Consider the following 25,180-nt stretch of genomic DNA (forward strand, 5'->3'; position numbering starts at 1 on the left):
GTCTAAAACAAATTCTGAATTATTTGTCCGTTCTTGTAAGTTCGGCGTATGTTACTCAAGGCTATTAGCTTTCGGCATAAGGTCGAAGCAGGAATAGCAGCTTTTAAATCGACATGTCAAACGTGAAGTTACGGAACCGCAGCTCGACCGAAAGTGTCGTCAATTAACGACGGCAGAAAGAGCACCGTGTCAGGCTGCAGTGGAACAGGGAGAGGTATCTTTTGCCGGTGCTGAGCATGAAGTGGGTTGTGAAGTGGGGAGTGGGTGGAAGAGAGACAAGAGAGAACAGACCCAGAGAGCCTCGTATGATTGTCTCTACATCCACATGAAGCTGAACGACGCCCTCCCGACCTGCGGCGACATCAAACGCCGCCGCATCGCTGACAAACCCGTGATTACCTCCCTCTCCATCCTCCCAGCGCTACTCACCGGTCTCTGCTGCAGCATCACTTTGAACCTCCGCGCACACATTTCGCTCAACACGTTGCCTGATTCAAGAGCCCTGCAGCGGAAAACAAGAAGAAGGAGAGAAGACAAATGTCAAACATAAAGCACACAGACGCGGCATACTGTACGTACACAGCAGACAGGCCTGACCTTCAGCAGAGTCTCCTGAGGCCAAACATGTGAAAGGCTACCTGCGTTCAAGGTCCTGCGGCCTGATGCTGCACATGCTTTCAAGCCACCTCTAATGAAATTGGTTCGGCTTCACAATGCTCGCCCTCTTTTTCTTTTTTTTTTTTCTTTCTGAGCTGATTCCGCGGCTGAATGCGGACGATCGAAAGCACAGAAAAAAGAAAAAGAACAAGAGAGAGAGAGAGAGAGAGAGAGAGAGAGCAATTGGTTTCCACGAAGACCTTTCGAGCTGATAGTGAGAGCTGTCGGGTCAACAACATGTAGCCGACATTAAAGCAAACATCTGAGCACAGAGACGCTCCGTCCTCCCGTCTGAGCATGAGGTGAGGAGACATGTTGGTGTTATGCAAATAGAATTCCTCTTTAATTCAGCACTTCTTCCTCCCCCTCCCACACACCGTGACACCAAGAGATTATGTCGGATATATTCGTTACAGTAGCCGACGAAACAGTGAGGAAGAGCTGGAAGACTCTGTTAGTTAAAAGGTTAAAGGAAAATACCGCAAATACTGAAAACTGGGGGTTGTTTTCTCTCTGGGAACCTGAGTTAATCTATTAACAGCTAAAGACAATATTATTTAAAATAATAACAATAATGCTGACATGACAGACTAAAATGACAAACTTTAGCAAGTTGCTATTAAACTGATTCTTAAATGTTAGCATGTTGCTAACCCTGACCCGCTAGGATTGCAAAGCTTCCAGAAAGTATGAAACCAGGCTCAATTTTAGCATATTACTTTAATGCTAAGATAGCAAACTTAAATGCAAAACTTTATTAGTTGTCAACGCAAGAAAGCATGAAAACATGCTAACTTAGCATGTTGCTTCTGAATAAAGCTAGAAAAGCAAAACAACATGATAAGCTTGTGTTTAGAACAGCAAAATGCTACATTTTAGTTTGCGGCTTTTACTGTACATTAATGGTAGAAAAGCATACTGACAACTTTAGCGTTTTGCTAACATGCTACCACTTAGCAAAGCTTTGCCTATTACCATCATATTAATTCTAGAAGGCTTAAAACATGCTAACTGCATCATATTTTAATTTAAGGATGGCAGAATAAAATGCTAAACTTCAGCCTCATAACAGTTCACAGATGCTGCATCGATGTTTGCAGTCGATGCTACGAAGCCTGTTAAGTTTGCAGCATGAAGACTGATGATGAAGTTTTGTTTCCAGGTGAATTATTTGGAGGAAGTTGCAGTTTTTCATACTCGCAACTCATCTTGGCCCGTGCACGCTCTAACAAATCGTCTCTCGCAGCTGCCAAAAGAAATAAACCTGAGAGCGTTTTTTTTTTCTTCTTTTTTTTTTCGGGTTAAGCTGCATCTTTTCCATCACATTCACACATCACGGCGTGTTCTCTGACAGCAGCACAGGTGTGGATGGACTGTTGTGAGCGAAATGAGCTTACAGGAACACCTGGCGGAGCATTTTGCACGGTAACCTAAATGTTAATGACTCGAGCAGTTGGTGGGCAAATTGACAGGATAACAAGCTCTGATGAGGCCCGCGGAGTTAATCGATGCCGATGACATCCGAGGAGACGGTCGTAAAAAGCAGCAGAGTCGCAGTCAATGAAGAGCGCGATGCAAACTCAGCGAATGGGAGTCGAAACAGCCTCGAGCGTCGGGAGGGTCAAAGTCGAAACACACACCGACTCCCCTGTGCAAGGAAAAAAAAGAAACACACTCTGGTACTCCTCAAATGGAAACAGATGGGAGAGGAGTTTCACAGCAGGAGCGTCAGCGTGTTACAGAGGTCATAAATCAGACGCTTGGCATCGTGTGTCGTCAGTCAGCCAGCAGAGTCAAGACTGCGGGCATGTTTCAATCAACGGGCCAACAGACGAGCTGACAGCACGAGACGAACAAGCCGAAAGGCGCCCAAGGACTACAACCAGCTCAGCCTGAGATACGACGCACCGGAAAGAACGACATATATCAAGCTTTATAAAAAGGAGGAGGACGGAGACGACGACCAGGAACGAGACTTCTGAAAAACAGCAGAATGCAAATCGAGCCTTCAAGTCAGAGATATGGGTCATACGTCTCTGAAGATGATAATCACGGCGGCTTTAACGTGCTGTCACACATATTACAGCGGAGAGGACTCATGAATATTCTCTCAGACGGATCCTTCATCTCCATTTCTGTCTCTCTGTGGCTTATCGGTCCCCTCAGAAAGCCCTCTGCGACCCGCCAGCTGAACTCTGATACATCAGCCGTCTCTGAGCTGCTTTTTATCGGGTGGACTTAATCTGATCGAAGCGAGGAGAGAAAGGAGGAGGATTCCACTGGCGACGTAAACGGAAATCTCACAGAGAACTATTCAAGTTAAAAGCTGAGACTTGACCTTGACCGGCTGTTGACAAAACAAAAAAGGTCCTAAATTAGAAGGAGAAGTCGTTTTAAAGTTGTTCCGGATTACGACAACAAAACAACCCCCCAAAATCTGACAACTGAGTGATATGACTGAAAGCCGCAGAACAACTGCGAAATAGACCTTTTAGTGAGATTGCGGCCAGTTTTAGGAGAAAGCAGGGTGCAGAGCCGGGCTCTCTGGAGAAATAAACACCCAGAGTCACTGATCCGGCCGGAGGAGAGCCCAGAGATTACTTTTTAACTTCTGAGATTAAAAAAGTGGCTTTATCTTCACTCCTGTTTATCAGCCTGACTGCAGCAGTGATCCGGTGGTTTCTGTTGCTGTAATGTCGACTGCTGACTGGAGCTGGAGGGGAAATGGACTTTACTTCATGAACGTAACGTAACAGAATCTCCAAACAATAAAACAACATCAGTAAACTACAAATAACAAACTCATTTTACCAGATACTCTCGCTTAAACCAAACGGTAGATGCTCATCCATTAAGAACGCTTCCTGTGATTCAACATGTCCAAACAGACACACTGATTAAATTCCAACAAATCTAAAAATCTGCTGTAATTAGTGAAAAGCTTTAACTGTCTCATTTCAGCAGTTCTACTTTGGGATTTAGTCCGATCTAATGGGCCTGGTTCTGAGATTAAATAAACACCCATTTTGAGGCGACACTATCCTTTAAAATCCTGCCTTTGGGATTTCAAACTTAGCGAGTGCAAAGGCATCCAAAAAAGAAATAAAAAGATGTGCTGAGTTCCTTCAAACAGATTTCAAACCAAACGGCCACTTACAGATTCAGAGATTACCAAACCTGCAGCTCGCAAAATGAAACCCACCACCTGCCCCCGGGCTAACCGCTGTTCTCCACCTGTGAGGTTTTTTGGCAACAAAGCAGAATAATTATTTATTTTTGCAAAGAAAGCAGGGAGGTGGCGGGAAGCGAGGAGACGGTTTGTTTGATCCGACAGCCAGCTCGGCTTCTCGCTCAGGCCACCCGAGGAGTGGACAGATTATCATCGGCTGTCGGGGAGGAAGCGGAGCTGCAGGATCAGTACCCGACCCAGCGAGGTCAGGCCTCTGGATGCAGATAAAGCTTTTCCTTTTTTTTTTTTTTCTTTTTTTTTTTTTCCATCAAACGGCTGGTGGAGAAAACCAATCCCAAAAAGCTGCAGTGTGGCGAGGACTGAGCTGTCAGACCGAATGCTGCAAAGTGGTTAAATTATCAGAACGGGTAACGGCGGCGCTTTCAAAAGGCCCCTTTTCTCAAAATAACCAAATTACTGGCAAAAAAAAAAAAAAAAAGAAGTTGTATTTCCACTTTAAGAAATTGAATCAGTAGAAAAGAAACATCAATACCCAGAAATCCAGCCGGATGACATGAAGAAGAATCAAACGCAGCACATCTGACGCTGGCGGGGAAACGCAAGCAACTCTCTAAATTCGTCTTTTCCTGCGAGCGTCGATGTTTTTTACAACACACGCCAGGACTTTCATTTGGAGGGACTCCATGTTGAATGAATGAGATGCACAGTGTGCCGCCTGGTGTTGACGGTTCAAGCCGATAAACTGGCAGCAAATTTCACATCAAAACTCATCCCGAGTGCGGCAGCGGCATTTACCTGTGTTAAGATTCGGCACACAGATATGATACCTGACCATTTTGCACCTAATTTTAAAATAGGTGCAAAACGTAAAAAAAAGCCCCAAAACAAACAAACAGCTAACTTCGCTAACTGGCTAATAGCAGCTATCATTAGTGGTACCTTTGCTGATATGTATGCAGTCAGAGCCACGAGCTGATTAGCTTAGCTTAGCATTAATACTGAACACGAGATAAGATGATGAGTTGATGGGATCCTTATCTACTTTCATATCTATTTCAGAGCCAGGGGGGTAACTAGCTTAGCTTAGCATAAAAAGCTGGACACAAGGGGGAAACAGCTAGCCTGACACTGTCCTCATCTGAAAGTTCAGGGGTGGGTTGTTAAAGCAGCTTATAACGACACTCATATTGACATTTCCTGCTAGACTGCCACCTCTAGTGGCTGTAGTCATGACTGCAGCTGCAAAGGAGGAAGTCAGGAGAAGCAGCGTTTTCCTGAACCTAACCAAACTGCAGAGCGCATGACGAGAGTCCGGTACGCCCGACGCTGTGGTCTTCAGTCATTAAGGCGCGAGGATGTGTTGAAATCACGCCTCCCGGCACCTCCAAGGCTCTCTAATTAACAGCTTCTATCTTGTTTTTTTTGATTAAGCTAATTGCCTCCCGGCTCCAGCTCCAGTAATTAACACCTCAGACGTGCAGAGATGACTTTTAATCTTCTCATCCCAGCAAGAAAAAAAAAAAAAAAACACATTGCGAGAACATTACTTTTTACAGTTAATATCAGGTGTCTTTGCTCAAGCAAGACGACTCTTAAGAAGTCAGTCCAGGTGACGCTTTTCTTCAGCGAGTCCTGAAGGTGAATGGACAGGTGTGATTCCTCCTGTTGTCATGATCACCAGCAGCAGCAGCAGCAGCAGCAGCGTTATCGTCACCGGCTGCCGGCGGGGGACTCAGCGCTTCCTAAACAAATTAGCTCGTCGAAAAACTGCTGAGGCCCCAACCCTTTAATTACATCAACCTGAAACCAAATTATCGTCCCCGAGTCTGCGGCGCGTTGGAACTGATGCACATGAAACAAGCCTCGCTCATCCTCCTCCTCCTCCTCCTCCTCCTCCTCCTCCTCTTCCTCCATCATCAGTTTGGAACATTTATATCGGGGTATTCACTCCCAGGAGAGATGGGAGAGAAATGTCAAGACAAGGGAGACATGGCTTATCCTCCCTCTCTGGCCTTTTCCCTTCTCGTTCTATCACTCCCTCCATTCTTCTTCCTCCTCCTCCTCGTCCTCCTCCTCATTCATTCCCCCGCCACACTGTCTCTTTTCTCTTTTTATCCTGTCATCTACATTGTGAGGAGCGTCTTCCTCCCTCCGAGCCTCGGCTGTGTAAAGCAAGAGCAGGTGGAGATGAGAAGCAGAGGTGCTGTACTCGGAATAGCGAAGCACCGGAAAAGATGGATTTTAACTGTTCTGCCGCCGCGGGAGCAGAATGAGACGTCTCCTGCTGCATTAAGAAACCGGTTGTTGGCATTCAAGAACAAAAACGACCTTAATTTTCCATCGTTTCGAGATCGCTGTGATCTTCACGGCTGCAGACGTTGACATAGAAATCAAACATGCACCCAGATGTGTTTTTTTCTTAAACAATAAGTGTTTTTTTTGTTTCTTCCTGCTTCCCTACAGCCACGTCTACCGTCGTATGAAATAACGTTAGCTATACATCCCGTTCAGGACAGCGTGTTTATTCACTTGTGGAGAAAATAAAATAGTCTAAATTTGTATAATTACCTTATTAATATTGTAAATATCAAAATTATGAGTTTGAATCCCTTCTCAAAGACTACATAATGCCCCTTTAAGCTACTTTTGGTGAAGACCCAACATTTTCTGACTTTCCTACAAACAATTACACTGTGATTAGCAAAGTTTTGTTAGCGGTGATTCTTTTTAGTTTTTACAGCCTCGACCACGACTGTAGACGAGCGAGTCGCCAGCTAAAGACGAACCTTCAGGCAGGTAAATCTCATTTTAGATGGTTTATGTTGTGACAGTGTTGTTTTTAAGGTCTGGTTAAGTTCAGGCACAAAACCACTTGTGCCAGTTTTGGCTTCAAACATCTGTTTCTGTTTTACCACAAAGGTCAGATACGTTTTCTTTAGCTGGATGATGGCAGCATGTCCTGTTTTTCCTCTATGTTGTGAATCGCACCACGAGAGATGATAACAGGCCTTTTCGTCAAAATGATCCAGTCCTGTCACACTTTACAAATGTTGAAAGTTATCTACACAGTGCCCCTTTTAATTATCCTCTCATAGTGCAGCAGATTGATGCATTTAACTTTAAAATTTGCTCAATTATCTTCTGGATTTTCTTGCTCCTGAACCTTCTGACAGGATCCAAGTTCCAACTGTAAAACGATTAATCAGCTACTCAAAAAAATGCTAATAATCGATTGAACAACTGTCCTTCGTCAAAATTATCCAGCGGTGTGACACAAATGTTGAAACTTAGTTCACACTTTGCCCAAAGTGCAGCAGATTGATGCATTTAATTTTAAAACGTGCAAAATGTTGGCTTCTTTAAAAAGGCTCCAAGGTCTGATTAATCACTTACTCTTAAAATTAAACTGCAGTAATTGATGAGGAGAGAACAGTTAATAGCAGCTTTAAACTTCTTCCTGTTCTACAATATTTACATTCAGGCGGCGACGGTTTAATCTGAAAACACGAAACTGTTTTCAGGAACGTGTTCGGTCGCTCCTCCTGAAGCTTTTATCGATTGATTATAAAAACATTAAAGTTTTTTTGTTTCGTTTTTTTACCTGTTTTGGGTGGAACAACAACAAGTACAGCAGCCATGTGAAGTCAAACTGTTTATCTTCGAACCATTACAGCGCCATCCAGGCACTGAGGCAATTAATTACTGAATTATACCATGCTGGTGCACAATGAATGCAATAGGCCCTGGGGGCTTTTTTCTCATTACCAGGTACACACTGTCCTACACAGGCGAGGCAAGGGAGGCTTTTAATAACATTTAGTATTCAGATTAAACTGTTGTTTGCAGCCAAAGCTCCGGCTTCCAGGGTTTCAGCTCCAAAGTAGGATCAATTTACAATCCAATTAATTCAAATTGTGTGGAAACATGCTCACAAGGAGGAAAAACAATCGTCAGGCGAAGACAAACCTGATGTGTCTGACATGAGTACGCTGATGATCCAGTGCCACAATAAAAGAATAAAATACTTAAATGTAGAGAGCTTTTTTTTAGACGTTTAACAAGCGTCCACGATCACAGAGTGAGATTCATCACAGCTCGAGGGCCTGAGTACAAAAAGACGGAGCTCAGCAGGAGGAAATCTTTATCTCACCATCTACCTTCAGTCTTTTATTGGAACATTTCTGCCAATCATTCCCGCTCCGGTATTTTTCCTGTCACTCAAACTTTCCCCATTCATGAATTCTTACGTCTCCATATCAGGTCGATCATCTCGCTGCCTGCATTTCTTCCCCGTCTCTCTTGTTATCACACAACACACAGCAGCAGCCACCGACAACAATCACCATCATGGACGGGATGTACCATTTTCCTCCAACGCCGCCAAGAATATAGAGATCCGGGAAGAGTTTCTCCCCTCGTCCTGTCCAACTCAACTCACCAGAATAAATGTTTGCAATGTACGTTTCTGCAAAATCCCTGATCGGTTGCAGCTTTATGTTTCCTTGGGTCCAGTTCTTGTGACAATGTGTTTGTCGAGGCACAAAAAACACTTGGTTAGGTTTAGGATAAAATCATGTTTTCGCTTAAAACTGCCAGTTTCGGTCGCCACAGACACAACTGGACATTTCCTGAGGCTTCGTTAAAATACACCCAGCTACGTCACCGCCAAAAACAGCTGGAAAGATCCCAACATCTGGTTAAAGGCGCCTGCTGACCACTTTGTTAGGGTTCAGGAAAAGGAGCATGTTTTAGCTTTAAATAACTGTTTTGGTCACGGCGAAAATGGATGGAGATTATCGGGCTTCCTGTGAAAAATGGTCTCTACAAACAAAGCTGGAAATATCCCAAGGTCTCGTTAAAAACAACCTGCTTCAGCTGAAATCATGTATGGGAATGGTTCGAGTCTCCCCAGAAAAAAAAACACCTGGTTACGGCTTTGGTCACTGCGATCACGGATGGAAATGGTTGAACTTCCCATGAAAAATATCCAGTTTTGATCAGCACAAATATTTGGAAAGATCCCAAGTTGTCGTTAAAAAAAACAAACAACCAAGCTCCACAAGGATACGAGCATCTTAACACTTATTATATAGTCAAACACTTTTTTTCCAAGGTACAGCTACAAACTTTAAACCAACATGTGATGTATATGTTGGTGGATAACAACCTGGAAAATATAAAAGCTTTACGACAAACGATCACAGTTTTTAATCACTCAAATACACGCTGAAGATCTGCGTGTTTACCTTTGGAAAAACAGACATATGAAATATTTCCAACCTTCTCTTTATTACTCAGCTGTACTCCATCTTTGTGTTGGTGTGTTTGTTGAAGTGTGTTGGAGGGTCAGTTCCCGCTGCGCCACATGCAACCATCGACCTCCCCGCCGGCAAGGTGCCGGGCGAAAACCGTCGCCGGCTGCCATGGAGACACGTGGACACCGAGACGCCTAATGGAGCAGAAGGCAGCGCTGGCTGGCCCAGTTTGTCATTCTGTTTGTGTGCTGATTCAGACTTAAAACAGGTAAAGCAAAAAAAGAAAAAAAGAGGAGGTGAAGCCAGTGAAGCGCTTCCTCGTGGCAGTAAAGAGACATTAGAGGCCCAGCGGAGGTTCGGTGATGGATGCTGCTGCGGACTCCCTGGCGACCACGACGATGTGAGGAAACTTTTTTTATTTATTTGTTTTCTTTTTTACAGCTTTGCTTAGTTATCTTTTGCAGACCATGTGTGAAATTCTCAGAGATATTTCCTTTCTTTTGTGCAAAAACATGTTTAGTATGTGGATCGACAGCCCGTCTGATGGAGTCGTCTATCAGAATCAAAGACAATCACACACAGGACATGTAATTTCCAACAACCGCCGTCTCTTCTGAGAGAGAATTACTCATTTCACCACCTTAAAGCCTCCCGTGGCAGCCACCCGTATCTTGTTTTACGTCCAGCAATGATCTGTGGGAGCGGCTGCCAAGCAAATAAATTTGGCTACGGAGGACGGGTTCTATTGGCAGCCGTGAACAGAGCGAGCGGTGGTGAATCCAGAGGTCTTTATTATACGGTGTGAATGGAGGCATGGAAGAGCGGAGAGGTTGTAGGAGTATCAGGTTTTCCATCTGGGATTGAAACCATCGCCTGTAAACGTAAGTCATTCAGTCAAACATGGAGTAAACCTGCGTAGAGCTACCTAAAATCCTGATGCATCATCTTTTCACTGCTTTGGCAGCCAAACAGAACTGAAAGTGAACATTTTGAGTCGATGGTCAGCTGCTTTAACAATCAATTAACTGTTAATCGTTATAACATGAAATATGTTGGACCTTTTTCCTTTAGCAAACTGTTTTATCCGCTGACAGGTTCTGTGTTTGGTGTTAATTCACAGTCAGAGCAAAACAACAGAGAAAGTAACTTGAATTTAAATGAAATAACACAAAATAATGATGATATTTTAATTACAAAGCTCCCGTCTGTCGCTTTTTCAACAACTGGCAACGAAATCCAACCCACACTGAGGCGACTAAATTAATAATATCAGCTTGTTTATCACCTGTGAGATTCAACCTGAACCTCCAGGAAAGCGGAACGCTAATAACGCTAATAACAAATGTACAAGTGTCAAGTTAGACTTTCTAAATAAAAGCATGCTGACAAACAGCTTGACAGATCCTGCTTTAGGTTGAAATACCTGCCGTGACGTATGTAAGATGATGTAAATCCGTCCTGTCCTGATCTGTGGTGGAAGTTTTTACCCGTCTGTATCTGAGCTCGCCTCAGACATCAGGATTCACCCTCTGGGAACCACGAATGCCGAATTTCAATCAAACCAAAGTGTGTTGAGACATTTAACTCAGGACCGAAGCCTTGGACTGGCAGACTAGAAATCAGATAAATCCCCTGCTGCTCGTGCCGTCTCTCTTTTTATCGGCCCTCCTTTTCCTTGATCGTCTTCCTCCTTCTCCGTTATCGCTCCCCTCCTCACCGGAGCTCGTAGCCGAGGCTCCATCAAAACCACCTCCCTTTAGGGGGCTGTGTCCTTGTGTACTCGAGGAACAAAAAAAAACAAAACAAAACAATCTCAATCACGACGGGTGAGTGTTGTGACTCCTCTACCCTACAGACACAACACAGCATGCAGCCGTTTCCCAACACAATGTCCCCCAAACAAGCTCCGCCAGGTTCAAAAGGCGAGGTCACCCTGGGAAAAAAAAGACCCTCCTCTCCCGGGACAACAACCATATTAACAACTCTCCTCCTGGGTCCACAGCCTGCCAGAAAAAATGGAAAATCTAAAAAAAAAAATTTTAAAAACATACACCCTCCTGCAACAAGCTCAACTAAAACCACCACTGCGAGCAAGCCAATTTTCTTACGAGGTGAAAATAGCTTTCAAATTCAATCCCCAAGTCGAATCTGAAAGTAAAATGAGACGCCCGTGGCGAGGAAGCGTGGACAGAGATATCTGCTTACCTCAAGACACAGGATGGAAACAAATTAAAATGTAATAATAACAGCGGATTTTACTTTCATAGCCTCGGTATGAATTAGTGAAAACGTTAAGTTACGATATGCTGGCAGCTGCTGTCTCCTCATGACGCTCTCGTGTAGAGCGGCTGTCACAGATTGTGTCACATCCCCCCGTAATAAATAATGAAATCATGCGAGAGCCCGGCGACGGCAGACAGCCGCAGATGTTGGAATAAAAAAAGAAAAGTGGGTCAGGTGTCTCGCTGATGCTACGAGACGAGCGAGCAGACGGTCGCTGAGCGCTCGGACTAATCAGGAGGCAGCGGTGAAAGAAAAGGTGGTAATGGCTCAATTTAAATGCAAAAAACATCTGTGACATGACAGCAGCCAGTTCACCCGAGGAGGAGAGCCGGGGATCACCTCAGTGTGTCGGACGTCGGTTTCATTCAAAAGGTCGAGAGGTCAGATGTCAAATCAGGGCAGACAAACGAAGCTGAAGCGCCAAAAACTGCAGTTTCTTGAGGCTGGATTCCCGTTTAAAGCCTGTTACAAGCAGAGCTTTATATCACTCACTCCATAAAATCAAATTAATGTTATGTGTATCCAAAAAACAATGACCCAAAGGCAGGCAGGTAGAAAAACAAAGAGCCAGCTGTGATCCCAGAAAACAAAACTGACAGGAGAGGAAGCAGGCAGAGGCAAATCTGAGAACGAGGTCGGGAAGACCAGGAGCAAACCTGGACCAGGGAACAGACAAAGACAACTACAAACCAATAAACACAGTTAACTTGAATAAATGTGATGTGTTAACCATCGGACAGCTGCTGAAACCGAAGAGCTCGGGGAGGAGACGGCCGTGGGCAGAGCCTGGACCTTCTGGAGGAATTAACGCCCAAAGACGAGGGCAGCAGAGTTTGTTTTTCTAGGATTAAAAAGTAAATTCACTCTGGCTTCAGCAAAGAGCCGTGGAGGTTTATGAAATGTACTTTACTTAATGAACGTACAGAGAAGAGACGGGAAACGAAAAGACGCGGCAGGAAAACAGAAATTAAACAAAAACAAACAAACGAACTCCTGGTGGTAGCTGTTGCTCGCCATCTTGCGGCTAACGTACAGTAGCATGAGGGGACCTTTTTTTAGTGGGTGGGCAGCTTGTTAGCCTTCGCTAGCTTGGTTAGCTTCCATCGAGGTTGGCTCATTGATCCAACTGGGCTCGTTTCAGCTCCACCCCTGTACCACCTCTCTGCACCTCTTTTGATTAGCTGGGAGTTAAGTACAGGCGACTGCCGATACCGACCGACTTTGACCTTTGGTTGGCGTCTCGGTGGTTCTGTCCACTGTTCCTGCAGTCGATTGTTGTCGTCACCTGTGTTGTAAACGACTCCCGAGGGGTCTCCCATAGCTCTGTCAATACATCATGCACTGTGCTGGGGGGGGGTTATAGTACTTTAGACCTTCACAGCTCAATGATGCTACACAGGCTCATCCATCTAAAATACCAAACATCCATCACCATCCATGTCTGCCTCCGATGTGTAAACCCCCCCAACATCCACCACCACCAACACAGGTCCAGCATCCCATTGGCATCTGATCAAAACTGACACATAAACCTCAACAAACACTCCTGCAGCCAGCCAACACTGGACCATCATGCCAGTCCCGGTGTTTACGACCTAGCGTCGCAAATCGACCGTAAACAAACCCCCGGCTCGTCAATCATATCTGCACCATTTGACGAATCACGCACCGCGACCTCGTCAAATTAAGGCTCCTTACCTCGGGGTAATAACAACAATTATCACTGCAAAGAGTCTCCTTTTGTCTTTGCTCAGCCATAAAACCCAATTACACACAAGGTCTTAGAACAAAAACAGCAGTTAGCGACGACTCTGAACGCTTTAAACTTTCCCGTCTTCAGCCTGGAGACCAGCAGCACCGTGATATGTTTGGCATTTATGATCCGTCCTGCAGTACACAACACTTAAACCTTTACGGGACATGAAATATAGAAAGATCCTGGAGATATTTCATGCATGTTGCTGTCGGGTTATACACACCTGAACGCTGGTTAATAAATACAACAAGGTCAGATTTTGCAACACGGTGAAATGTTCAATGACCCGACTGTCTGCTGAGGCCTTTATATACTATCAACGCTGCTCGCACACACTGAGGCAAAATCTCCCTTTTAAATAATTATTTGCATTTTAAAACTGCATATCGTTCTGGAATATTTATAAAGCAATTTGTCGGCATTAGCACGAATTAAAATATAATGTTCAAGACGTCCGTCAGCAGACTGCGGCCCGGAAGAGAATCAACCTGGTGTTTTTTTTGTTGTTTTTTTAAAGTGTAATTAGTGCAGAAGATATATTGTTATCGCCACGTATTTAATCCTGCTCCTGTGAATTCCTGCAGGAGGAGTCTTTGTCACTGAGGTCGTTGGGTTTCAGTCGTGTCGGGAGTCAGATAAAGAACACAATAAAGACCCGGAGTACTGAGGTGTGATGGCACCTCGCAGGTCCGTCCTCGAGGGGGGGGAAGCGAACGCATGACCCAATGACGCATGTCTGACTCAGAGCAGCAGAGACCTTCATCCTGAAGGCTGAAACACGCTTCGTGCACAAAAACATCCACAGCCGCTGAGGAGTTCAACTACAATAGACGGATCTTTGTGCTTTAATGAAGAGAGCTGACGGTATTTATATATTATCAGCAGCTCCAGGGTGCAACTGCAATTTAGCTTTTTATTTCTTCAACAACTGACAAGGTCGTCGCAGTTTGTTGTCGTGTGTGCTGCGATAAAAAAACCTGCATTTGCACCTTTGTGTTACCAATAATCTGCACCAACCAGTAAAACCAGTGTGAGAATGAAGCCCAGCAGCAAGACGTTAACAAACACAAGACACAAGACACGTCTAATCTGAAGATTTTAAAACTGTGCAGGACAGGATCTGAAAAGGGACAGTTCACCCTAAATTCAAAAACACATATTTCACCTGTAGCGTTGTTTATTCAATCTGGATATTTTTGTCCGTGTGTTGCTGAGTTTTGGAGATATCGGCTCAATATAATGCAACGAGATCGCCCTCAGCTTGTGGTGCTCAAAGCTAAAAATAAAATAAATGCAGAAAGGAAAGGAAGCATCGCCGCCGTGCTAACTAACGCTACAGCCACGTTAGCCGTCCGCCTTCTCTCGACTGTGACAGAACTGGATGGTTTGCAGCTCACAGGAAAACAAAGCAGGAGGATAAAAGGCAGCTGAGAGGACACATGTGAGCGTCCCGTTTGTCCGCGGTGTAACTCGCTCCGTGCAGCTGTGCCGTGACGGATGGCGACTGCACGGCAACACAATGATGTAATCAGCCGTAACGCGCCACGCGCAGCTGGCGTGTCCACAGACCGGACTGATTTCAAGAGGCCGGCAGCAGCGAGGTCCGATACGTAATTGTGCACCGATGCAACGGCGCCGGAGCCTCCGCTCCACGTTTCCTCTGGTAATTACAACATCTAACAAAATGCTGTCAGACAGTTTTTTTTTTTTAATGCAGCGAAAGGAACAAAGTGGAAGAGAACTGTGACGGGACGAGACCACAGCTGGATCTGACAACAACAACAGCTGCATTACATCTAGTCTTTGAGTTTCATGGCCTCTGCGTGCAAACTGCACACACGGTCGCCGTTCATGTTAAATATTAAGTTTCATCTGCTTCTTCTGTGTCATACGTGATAGTAAATTCAATATTTTGGGGGGTTTTTCAGACTAAACATGCGATTTTAAGACGTCACTTGTTGGTCAAGCAGAAGTGATTTTTGTAACCTCAGCGTGCTGCCGGATCTTCGCTCTTCACATATAATTCATAATCTACTCCAAACATTTTGTCTTTGTGATCGACTGTTAGAAGATGAATCTGCTCTTCCTGACGTTTCTTCTGTTTGTTTTCCTGCTACAAGGGTGATTTTTTCCTTCCTTGAATCAAGGGTGCAAACTGTAAAGCCTCCTGAAGCAACAGGATTTTGTGATTTTGGGTTTCAAAGTCACAGTTTTCTAGTCAAACCGCTTTATTTATTGATTAAAAAAAAGTAATATTCGGAGATTAATCAGCATCACAAATCATTTCAAGTTGGTTCCTTGTTGATGCTTTTTGTTCTGGATACAGTTTTGAGGTTTTTGTATGTTACTGGAGTGTTTTATTACATTTTGGAGGGCAAAAAAACAAAAGAAATCACTGATTCTATTGGATCCTGCAGTCGTCCAGGAGAGCTCAGAGATTTCTCTTCACTCCTGTTTTTCCACCTGACTGATGTAGAAGTCGTGTTGACGAAGTTAAAAAGTTAAACTTCCTACAAATTACACGTTGCAGTACATTTATTATCGGACAGTCTGTCTTCGAGAGCTCAAACCTCTGCTGTGGAAAACAACATGTTGTCCACAATGACTCCTCCAGAATGAAAACCAAACCACATCTGCTGTCATCACGCCTCCATGATGAGTGCTGCAGGATGCATTACACCACAACACTGGCTGTAAACAGGAGACCAACCTCTCTCCAAGACTAATTTAAAGAACAGACTTGACTGGTTGTAATTCAGGATGTTCACAGAGACCACGTGCTTTACGTTTCAAACTGCAGCGTCCACAGATTTCATCCGGCCTTCATCGGCGTCGTGTTGCGTCCGCAGATCCAAGTTTTCTTCTTCTCATCAACTTAATGGATTGTGAAAGCAACGTAAATGATTTTTCCTCTTGACAACAGAGGGGATGCATCAGCCACCGCCGTCCGTCACCATTTACAATCCATCCTGCGAACGGAAAATAGCGGCATTGATCATCGGAGGAGACACCCACAACACAACGGGAACGCCGAGGTGGGAGGAGAGCAGGTGATTGATTCAAATTGGATCCTTTTCAGGAATCCCGGCCAGATACGACAGAGGTTCATGGCTTTTTCCTGCTAAACAACAGAGTTTCAGACCTGTCGTTACAGGATAGATGGACGAGGCGGCGGCGTATCAATGCACGCATGCGAGGGAGGCCTCATTTTAGATAGAGCCGCGAAACAAATGGAGTGTCGGGCGGCGGCAGACAATCAAAACCTCCAGATCAGGAACCTAAAACTGGGCGATAACTGCGTTAAATAACACATCCGGCGATGAGTGCAGTTCTCTCAAAACGCTCTCAATTTTGCGGGACGACCTTGGAGGTCGAAACACTGCGAGTTACTTCTGTCATCTTCCCTCAATTGCCACTTTAAACCTCATCCTCTCCTCATCTCCTCTCTCCCGTTTCCTTTTTATGGTAAATTAAATTTACCCGAGCAATGCAGGCAGGCCTGTATTTCACAGCGCTGCCCGCTCATTCGCCGGCTTGCCGAGGAGAGAAACCCCCCGCCGGCAGATCGCGGAGACCTTTCCTCATTACAGAAGGTCAACGCCGGCACCCCATCAGTTGTCAGGAAGCGCTCAGAAAAAAGAAAAAATAAAAGAGCTTGAAATTGATTCATCGCCGACAGCTCTCGCTCTCAGAGACGAGATCACGTGATAATCGAGTATAGAAAGGCACGGATGGAGTGTGATGATGATGATGATGATGATGAGGAGGAGGAGGTGAGGAGGAGGAAGAGGAGGACAGAGTGGAGATACAATATACACGCTCGTAAAATAATGTTTCACCATAATGAGATTAATGGAAAACGTGGGAGTGCAGCCATTTTCTCTGAGGTCGTCAGCAGTCTGAGTGGTTTTCAAGTACTGTTAATATTCATTTATTGATTTATTAAAGGACCTTGAATAGAAATAAACAAAAACTATACACAATGACGTTTAAAGCTGCATTTCAGTCAACAGATGCAACTTTCAGAACATCTTTAATTTGATTTAAACTAGTTAAAATGTGTTTATAACGTATATTGATACGCAACCCGGCAAATTAAATACCTAAAAAACGAGAAAGAAAAGTCGTCGTGCTAATTGATTTGTAACTCTGAACAGATGCGGCCTGATGGTAACTTTTGTGTGTCAGCGTTTTATAAAACCCACAACTAAATTATCTGTTATTCTTGTTTTTTGTTTGTCTTTCAGCGTGTTTCAACCACCTGCTGAAGAAAACCTGACTCAAATATTCACACAGGAGGATGTTTGTGAAGTTTCCTCTTGAAAAAGCCCCAAAGTGACATCTTCAAACTGTTTTTGCCAAAACATTCAGTTAATGATGATATAAAACAGAGAAAAGAAGCACAGATTTCTCACATTGGAGCAGCTGGAACCGGAGAATATTGGACTTTTTACGCACGATAAATGACTCGACAGCTAATTTCCTTTCATTGATTAATCCGATGGATCACAGGATTTAACGACGCCGGCAAAAAAAAAAAAAAAAGGCACAAAGATGAAGAATGAGGGTTTGATTTGCGAGCCTCATTCTCATTCGGGTCGGCCGCCGTGCTTCGGAACAAACTGGACCTCGGACAGGTGACGTACCAGATGAATGTTGTTTCTGTGTGTTGGATGAAAACGTGGATTCTTGTTTATCTCCGACATGAAACAGAAGCGCCGTGAACGTGACGGCCCTCAGAGAGCAGACACAGTATTTTCATGTCAAACAGCCACATGGTTCTGTGTGGTTCTGCGTGGTTCTGTGTGGACGCGAGCCAACGTTGGTGTCTCACGGGGCTGCGACGGCCCGGCGCTCTGCAGAGAGCGACACGATTGTTTTTTTGTTTCTTCCTTCAGGTGAATGTAAACAAACTGTCCTTTTATTTCTCGGCTCTCACAGTGTTTTGACTCGACAAGCGTCTCAGTGTTTCCCGTCACTTCCTGTTTTGGTTTCGAGCCGGCCACTTCCTCCCGCGAGACATTATCTTCGCTCAGAGCGCCGGTCGTGCTGCAGAGAGCGATTGTGAAATTAAAACCTGGGCTGGTTGAACGCGGGAGGAAGCCTGCGGTGGTTTGTGTTTTTTTTGTTTTTTTTGTCTCTCGTCGCTCTGACGGATCTCAAAGAGCTTCTAAACTTCACCTGCTTCGTCGTTAAAGAAGAAAAACTAGATCATATGGTAAAAAACAAAAATCCAGACACAAATTACCCAGGATGCCATGAAAGGCCCCACGTTCTCCCAACAGATGGGAACCAATTAGCCACCTGACTCCCAGAAAACACTTGGGCAGCCGTGTGGAGCCGAGATGCAAATGAAGCGGAGGGAAAAGGTGGAGGCCGACCTGCCGGACGTCTTGGGAGAGGAAGAAATTAATGAGCGCGGCGGCGGAGGGCCCGGTTTGTGGTAGAAATGCAGGGAGAATAAAGTGGGTCGTGATGTACGGAGGGCGCCGCGAGCCGGACTGAAGGTCTCCGGAGAGGTCAGAGGAACAAAACCAACGACAGGCGGCTGAATTCTCCATCAGCAGCTCGACGTATCGATCTGGTTAATGAACGTCTTGTCGTATTTGTTTTACGGACAGAGGATGAACGTCACGGCGCTGAATCACAGTTCTGAGGGTGAACAAGCGGGTTGAGACGGCCGTGTTCTGGTCCAAACTGTGACCCGGAGCATGAAGCTGCTGACAAAGGAGCAAATCTGTAGTGATGTTTTTAGTTCTGATTTGTGAATGATTATCACTTGTCGGGAAGAAGCAGATGAAGAAGAAGAACACGAGGATGACAAAGATACAGAAGGAGAAGAAGATGAAACTGAAGACAAGGAACAAGATGAAGAAGACAAAGAAGAAGAAAAGGAGCAGAGGAAGATGATGAAAATGAAGAAGACGAAGACAAAGAAGGAGAAGAAGAAGATAAAGAATAAGAGAGAGAAGAAGAAGAAGAAGAAGAAGAAGAAGGTTGTATCAGCCTATCAAATTATCTGAACACTAAAATCACCAGAACAAAATGAAAACGATCTGTCAGTCATCAAGCTGTCAGTTTGAATTGGACGCAGGATGAAGCTGAAGCCGTTTCTGATCTGTGAACTGTTCTCAGATCAGATCTGTGACTGAGCGGCTGGAATAACCAGGACGAGTTAACGCTCGCAGGGACAATCTGACGCCCGCCGCCATGTTTACCTCCGTCCTCTGGGATCAGGCGGCTGTTGGATAAAGACGAGTAAATATTGATGAGTGTCGGTGATCCGAGGTTCAGTCGCTCCGCTGAATCCTGGCCAGAAGTAAACGGACACGTGAACATCACCGTGAAGATCACCGACCATCTTTTATTACCTGTGTTAACTGTGTCCTCTTTATTATTGACCAGCAGGTCAGTTATATATCAGTATCAGTATTAATAGAGCCGATAGATGGAGACGGTGATACGGAGATCAATCACTTCCATTGATTTAACAAGAGAAGCATCCAAATGTTGTAAAAGAACAAGAAGCAGCAAGCTCAGATAAATCTGTTCTGAAATCAGTCAGTGAACACTGAGAAGAAGAAGAAGAAGAATAAAGATGACAAAGAACAAGAAGATAAAAAGGAAGAAGATGAAAACAAAGAAGAAGATGAGTAGAAAAAGGAAGAAGATCAAGAAAAAACTAAGAAGATGGGGAAGAAGAAGACAAAGAAGAGAAAGACGAAGAAGAAGATAAAAGGAAGAAGAATATATCTTGTCTTTTCAGTATCGCCCATGAGAAGCAGTAATAAACTGTTATTGATCGGCTGAATCATGATATTGATCGGCTCCACCTGCTGCTGCAGCACCAACACGTCCACAGGTCAGAAGTTCATCCTGTCCACAAACTTCTGTCCACGTCGTGTTTCACCAGGCTGAAGTCTGATCTGACCCGACTGTCACACTTCAACTTCTGCAAACTGACAAAATCTTTTTTTTTGTGCAAGTCCGTTTCCTTATCTCGATCCAACAACTTGAGCAAATCCAGCTAATGCGTTTGATTAAACTGAGATAACTTCTTCTTCTCTGCAGCTGCAGACCTTTACTCTCTCTCGTGTTGTTCTGCTGTTTCCTCTTTAAAAAAACAAAGAGTCGAATGTCTCAGTCGAATGTTTCAGCGGCTTTTTGAAAATACCCCAAATCTGTGAACACTTTCTCTGTTAAAGGGTTTTTTTGACGAGGTGAGAATGAAGCGAGTCGTCGTCCAAGAACTGCCAGCACAAACAAAACAAAGGAGTGAAATCCTTCTTCTTCTTCATGTGTTCCTGATCCTGAACTGCATAAACACACTCAAAGTTCAAATCCATCACGTTTCACTCGAGACGTCTTTCCGGGCTGCCAAGGAAACCTTGGCAGGTCAACAGGTTAACAAACGTCTCCGTCCAATAAATAAGCAACTTATAATTCATGTGACTGTTGTTTGGAGGACTCTTAAGCTTTCACAAAGGCTTAAGACAGAAATGCAGCTGAGTAAATATTTCCTGCAACAGTCTGGTCCAAAGAGGACGGACTGAACTGCATCCTCCTTGTTGTTGATGTTGTTCCTGTCACATGTTTGTACTTGTTCCTACATCGTCTCCTCATGAATCACCAACACAGAATGAACACTGAATCAGCCTCCTCACAGAGTCAACAAATGGTCGCAGTAAAGTCCTGATTTCTGGTCATTATTGGAGGTCAAAGCTGCAAAAACCTGATGACATCTGACCGTAAAGTGTCAAAGTTTCCGAGACGAGGCCGAGATAACTTTCACAACTCGTCAGAAACCGTAGCTCCGTCTGCGGGAAATTAGCGTCTCTACAGAGAAACATCGTGACATGAATCTCAGCCTGCAGAGGAAAACTGTCTTTAGTTACCACCGACAAACATCCCGGCGCCAGGATTAAAAGCATCCTCGTGTCCGTAGCTTAGCTTCGTTCAGCCGCGTTTGCATAAAACAACGTAGGCCGACTAGCCGAGGAAGCTAAGCTAATATAAAAGCAAAGACAGAGAGAAACAACACTAACTGTTGTTTTTGTCCCTTCTGGGCTCCTGTAGAAACATGGCGGACCACGTAGAGGAGGACAAGCTGCCTCTGTGGATACAAAAGGCTCGTTGTAAAGTAACAACTCCAGGCGATTAAACACTGAAGAAACATAATTAGAAATAATAAATTACATTTCTGCCGTTTCATCTACTTCAGTCTGACCTTTAGCATCGTTTGTAGCATCTTAACTTCTTTACGTTGTTCTCATGTGTTGGCTGATTGTTTCAGGTAACTGTGTCTTTGAACACCATCTTTAAGTTCCTTGTTTTGTCCAGTTAGATAAAAAGAGACAGTGTCTGTCAACGTGTTTCATGTCAACTGATTAATCGATTGATCTTGTGACACAGTTACATCATCACCTCGCACAGACCCGCCGGCTTGACTTCCGTCTGCAGTTAAAGAGCAGCAGGAAACCGAACGCTGAGACGAGGAGGAAGCCGCTCACAGAGCTGTTAAATGTTTACTGCTCGCACAACAAGAAATCAACCCGACACGACCTCTCACTCTGATGCAGAAAATCCTGCAGGCCGTTAAAGTTAGCCGAGGAATTAAGTAAGAGTCGACACGTCCTGAGTGTTGGATGAAGTCCAACAGCAACAAATCAGACGAAGAAGAAGAAGAAGAAAAAGAAGAAGAAGAAGAAGAGGGAAAGGCGGGAGGATTACAAGGTTGTTCAGATTCCTGCAGGAAAGAGACGACCTGAATAGAAACAGAGTGAAGCGTTCACCTGAGACATCTCATATTAAATCCTCCTCATCTCGCTCTTTCATCAAACTGCAAAACACCGAATCTGTCCGTTTGTTACTCACACATCTCGACAGCAGCTCATCCGATCTGCTTCACGCTCGGCAGGTTTGTCGCCGAGGACTCGAGGAAGTGCAGCGCTGAATTTGGCGCGATTGCTCAACATCGATCTCAGTAAATCTTAAAAAACACATCAAACACCGCTCTGTGCAGCAGCAACAGGGGGGCGTGGCTTCATGATGCCGCTCAGGGGGAAGCAGATGTAAACAAAACGGAGGTTAGCGTGCTGCAACAACTCAACATTTCAAGAGTCGATCGTGGTGAGATTGAAAGTTTCTGTCAACAGCAGTGTGAAGCTAATGTTAGCTTCGAGGGCTACATTTGTTTAGAAAGTACCCGATATCATCGAGGGCAGTTCAGGAAGCTTAAGACCAGAACATTAGCAGATAAATATTTGCTGATGACTATCTGGTATCCGTGCTACAGTCGGCTGCACGATACATCGCTTCAGCATCAACACGACAGGATGTGCAATGAAAGATTACAACTAATCTACAAGATAAATCGGTTTATTAGCGAATAATCTCGTCCAATTTAAGGGATCGTGACGGTCACTCCCCAACACGATCACCCCGATCATTAAATAAAGTCGTCTGATAAAAATTCAGCGCATTCGTCAGCGTATATCTTGTCTGATATGAGTCGTTATGAACTTATAACTCCAGTATGATGCAGAAAAAGATGCTTGGGGTCATTTTTCCGAATAAACGTGAAAACATTCGCAATAAAAAATCAGGATTTCTGTTGCATTGGTGGCTTCAGGTGTTTGTGACTAGAAACTACTTGTGTTGGTGTGTTCCTACCTCTCTCTCTCCCCCCTCCAGGGCAAATATCTGCTCAAGGTGGAGCTTTAACTTCAACATACAGTGAACAGTAAATGCATTCTTTCAGCGGCGTGTTTTGCACAACAAAGAGAGGAAACGAGAGCAGAACATTTCACCACCGACCTCACACTTCTAAGTGTCTCCACGCCACAAATAAAACAACAAATATCCTGTTTGTAAGATTTGCAGAAGTGAGGCGAGCAGAGCTTTGAAGTGTAAAAGCGGAGCTCCTGTAACAATGGGTGACAATGACATTAATGCATCTGTGGCAGAAAGGCTCCCACTGTAAGCTGAGTGCTGGAGGAGCAGGAATTCAGATAACAACACAAAGGAAAAGGTCTGATAGTGACGCGTTATTGATCCGCAGCAGAGCGACAGCATGAGGATCAATACACAGATGTGACAAGTTGATACAAATCATCAAACACTTCAAAAAAAAAAAATAATCTTGCATGACACAAAGAAACAAGCAGAGAGACGCAACAAAGGAAAATAACTTTGTTGCGGGGGTTTTTTTTCCCCCTCTCCCACCAGACTCCATTCAAAAAAATCATAATTTTTAGATTCGGCGCTCACCTTTTGTTGGTATGCTGTGTCGGATCGCAGCAGCGGTGCCGTCTCAGTCTGCGGGAGCGTGCGGGGGAGTGTGCGGGGTGTCTGCGGGGTGTCTGCTCCGCTCCGTGCGTTTAATCTGTCCAGCAGCAGCAGCAGCAGCAGCGGTGGAGGTGGCGGCGGTGGTTGCGCCTTGTCCGCTGTTTTCTTCCTCTTGTTTCAAAACCAGCGAAAAACAAACGGGCAGTCCTCCCACTCCTCCTCCTCCTCCTCCTCTCCTCCTCCACTCCTCCCTGGTCTGGCTCAGCCTCTCTGTGGAGGCGCGCGGAGGAGACGCCCTCTCTCTCTCTCTCTCACTGCACGAGGAGGAGGAAGGAGGAAATGTGCGCACACATGTTCGAGGCTTCAGGTGGAGGAGGCGGACTGGAGTCCTGCTGCTGCACCGCCGCCTCTCACCGCACTGCAAGAAATGTCAGCGCGGTGACACACTTTTAAAGTCACCACAGCCTCATTCATGCTTATTTTAATTCTATGCCCCGATTAGACCGATAACATTTGAGAAAAAAAAAGTTTAGAGGAGACACAAGATCAGATTATTCTGTCCCCCTCTTTAGAGTTAGCCGGGCGCTAAACAGGAAGTTAGCCGGGAAAAAGACAAAAGAATAAAGTGATAAGACGCTCAGAGGAAACGGGCTACGCAGGAAAGCGACTGATTATCCCTTTGGATCAGCACCAGGTGACCCTCTGGTCGGTCCAATCATCCTGTTTGATCAGCACACATTCCCACTGTGTTGGTCCAAGTCATCCAGGTCCATCTCTGGTCAGCCAAAGAGCCCCTATGATCACTCACGTGCCCTTCTGGTTGGTCCATTTGCCCCTCTGATTGGTCTAAATGTCCTAGTGGTCACTCATGCACCCTCCTAATTGACCCAGTTGCACCTCTGGTCATTTATGTGCCCCTCTGGTTGGTCCAGTTGCCCCTCTGGTCACTCATGTACCCCCCTAGTTGACCCAGTTGCCCTCTGGTTGGCCCAGTTGCCCCTCTGGTTGGTCCAGTTACCCCTCTGGTTGGTCCAGTTGCCCCTCTGGTCAGTCACGCACCCTCCTAGTTAACCCAGTTACCCCTTTGGTTGGTCTAAATGCCCCTCTGGTCACTCATGTACCCCCCTAGTTGACCCAGTTGCCCCTCTGGTTGGTCCAGTTGCCCCTCTGGTTGGTCTAAATGCCCCTCTGGTCACTCATGCACCCTCCTAATTGACCCAGTTGCACCTCTGGTCATTTATGTGCCCCTCTGGTTGGTCCATTTGCCCCTCTGGTCGGTCCAGTTACCCCTCTGGTTGGTCCAGTTGCCCCTCTGGTCACTCATGTACCCCCCTAGTTGACCCAGTTGCCCCTCTGGTTGGTCCAGTTACCCCTCTGGTTGGTCCAGTTGCCCCTCTGGTCAGTCACGCACCCTCCTAGTTAACCCAGTTACCCCTTTGGTTGGTCTAAATGCCCCTCTGGTCACTCATGTACCCCCCTAGTTGACCCAGTTGCCCCTCTGGTTGGTCCAGTTGCCCCTCTGGTTGGTCTAAATGCCCCTCTGGTCACTCATGTACCCCCCTAGTTGACCCAGTTGCCCCTCTGGTTGGTCCAGTTGCCCCTCTGGTTGGTCCAGTTGCCCCTCTGGTTGGTCTAAATGCCCCTCTGGTCACTCATGTACCCCTCTAGTTGACCCAGTTGCCCCTCTGGTTGGTCCAGTTGCCCCTCTGGTTGGTCCAGTTGCCCCTCTGGTTGGTCCAGTTGCCCCTCTGG

General features: G+C 45.3%; 1 protein-coding gene across 1 annotated transcript in view; it reads right to left on the reverse strand.

Moving 5' to 3' along the window:
• Window positions 1-23,673, reverse strand: part of rnf152 (ring finger protein 152) — a 42,304-nt gene extending 18,631 nt beyond the window's left edge. Inside the window, exons 1-2 of the mRNA XM_037078710.1 lie at window positions 23,411-23,673; window positions 430-502 (exon numbers count right to left, since the gene is read on the reverse strand). The gene's annotated coding sequence lies outside the window, so the exon portion shown is untranslated. The remainder of the gene's footprint in view (window positions 1-429; window positions 503-23,410) is intronic.
• Between the last annotated feature and the right edge of the window lie 1,507 nt (window positions 23,674-25,180).

The sequence above is a fragment of the Acanthopagrus latus genome, chromosome 19 (genome assembly GCF_904848185.1).
Source record: "Acanthopagrus latus isolate v.2019 chromosome 19, fAcaLat1.1, whole genome shotgun sequence".
NCBI lineage: Eukaryota > Metazoa > Chordata > Actinopteri > Spariformes > Sparidae > Acanthopagrus > Acanthopagrus latus.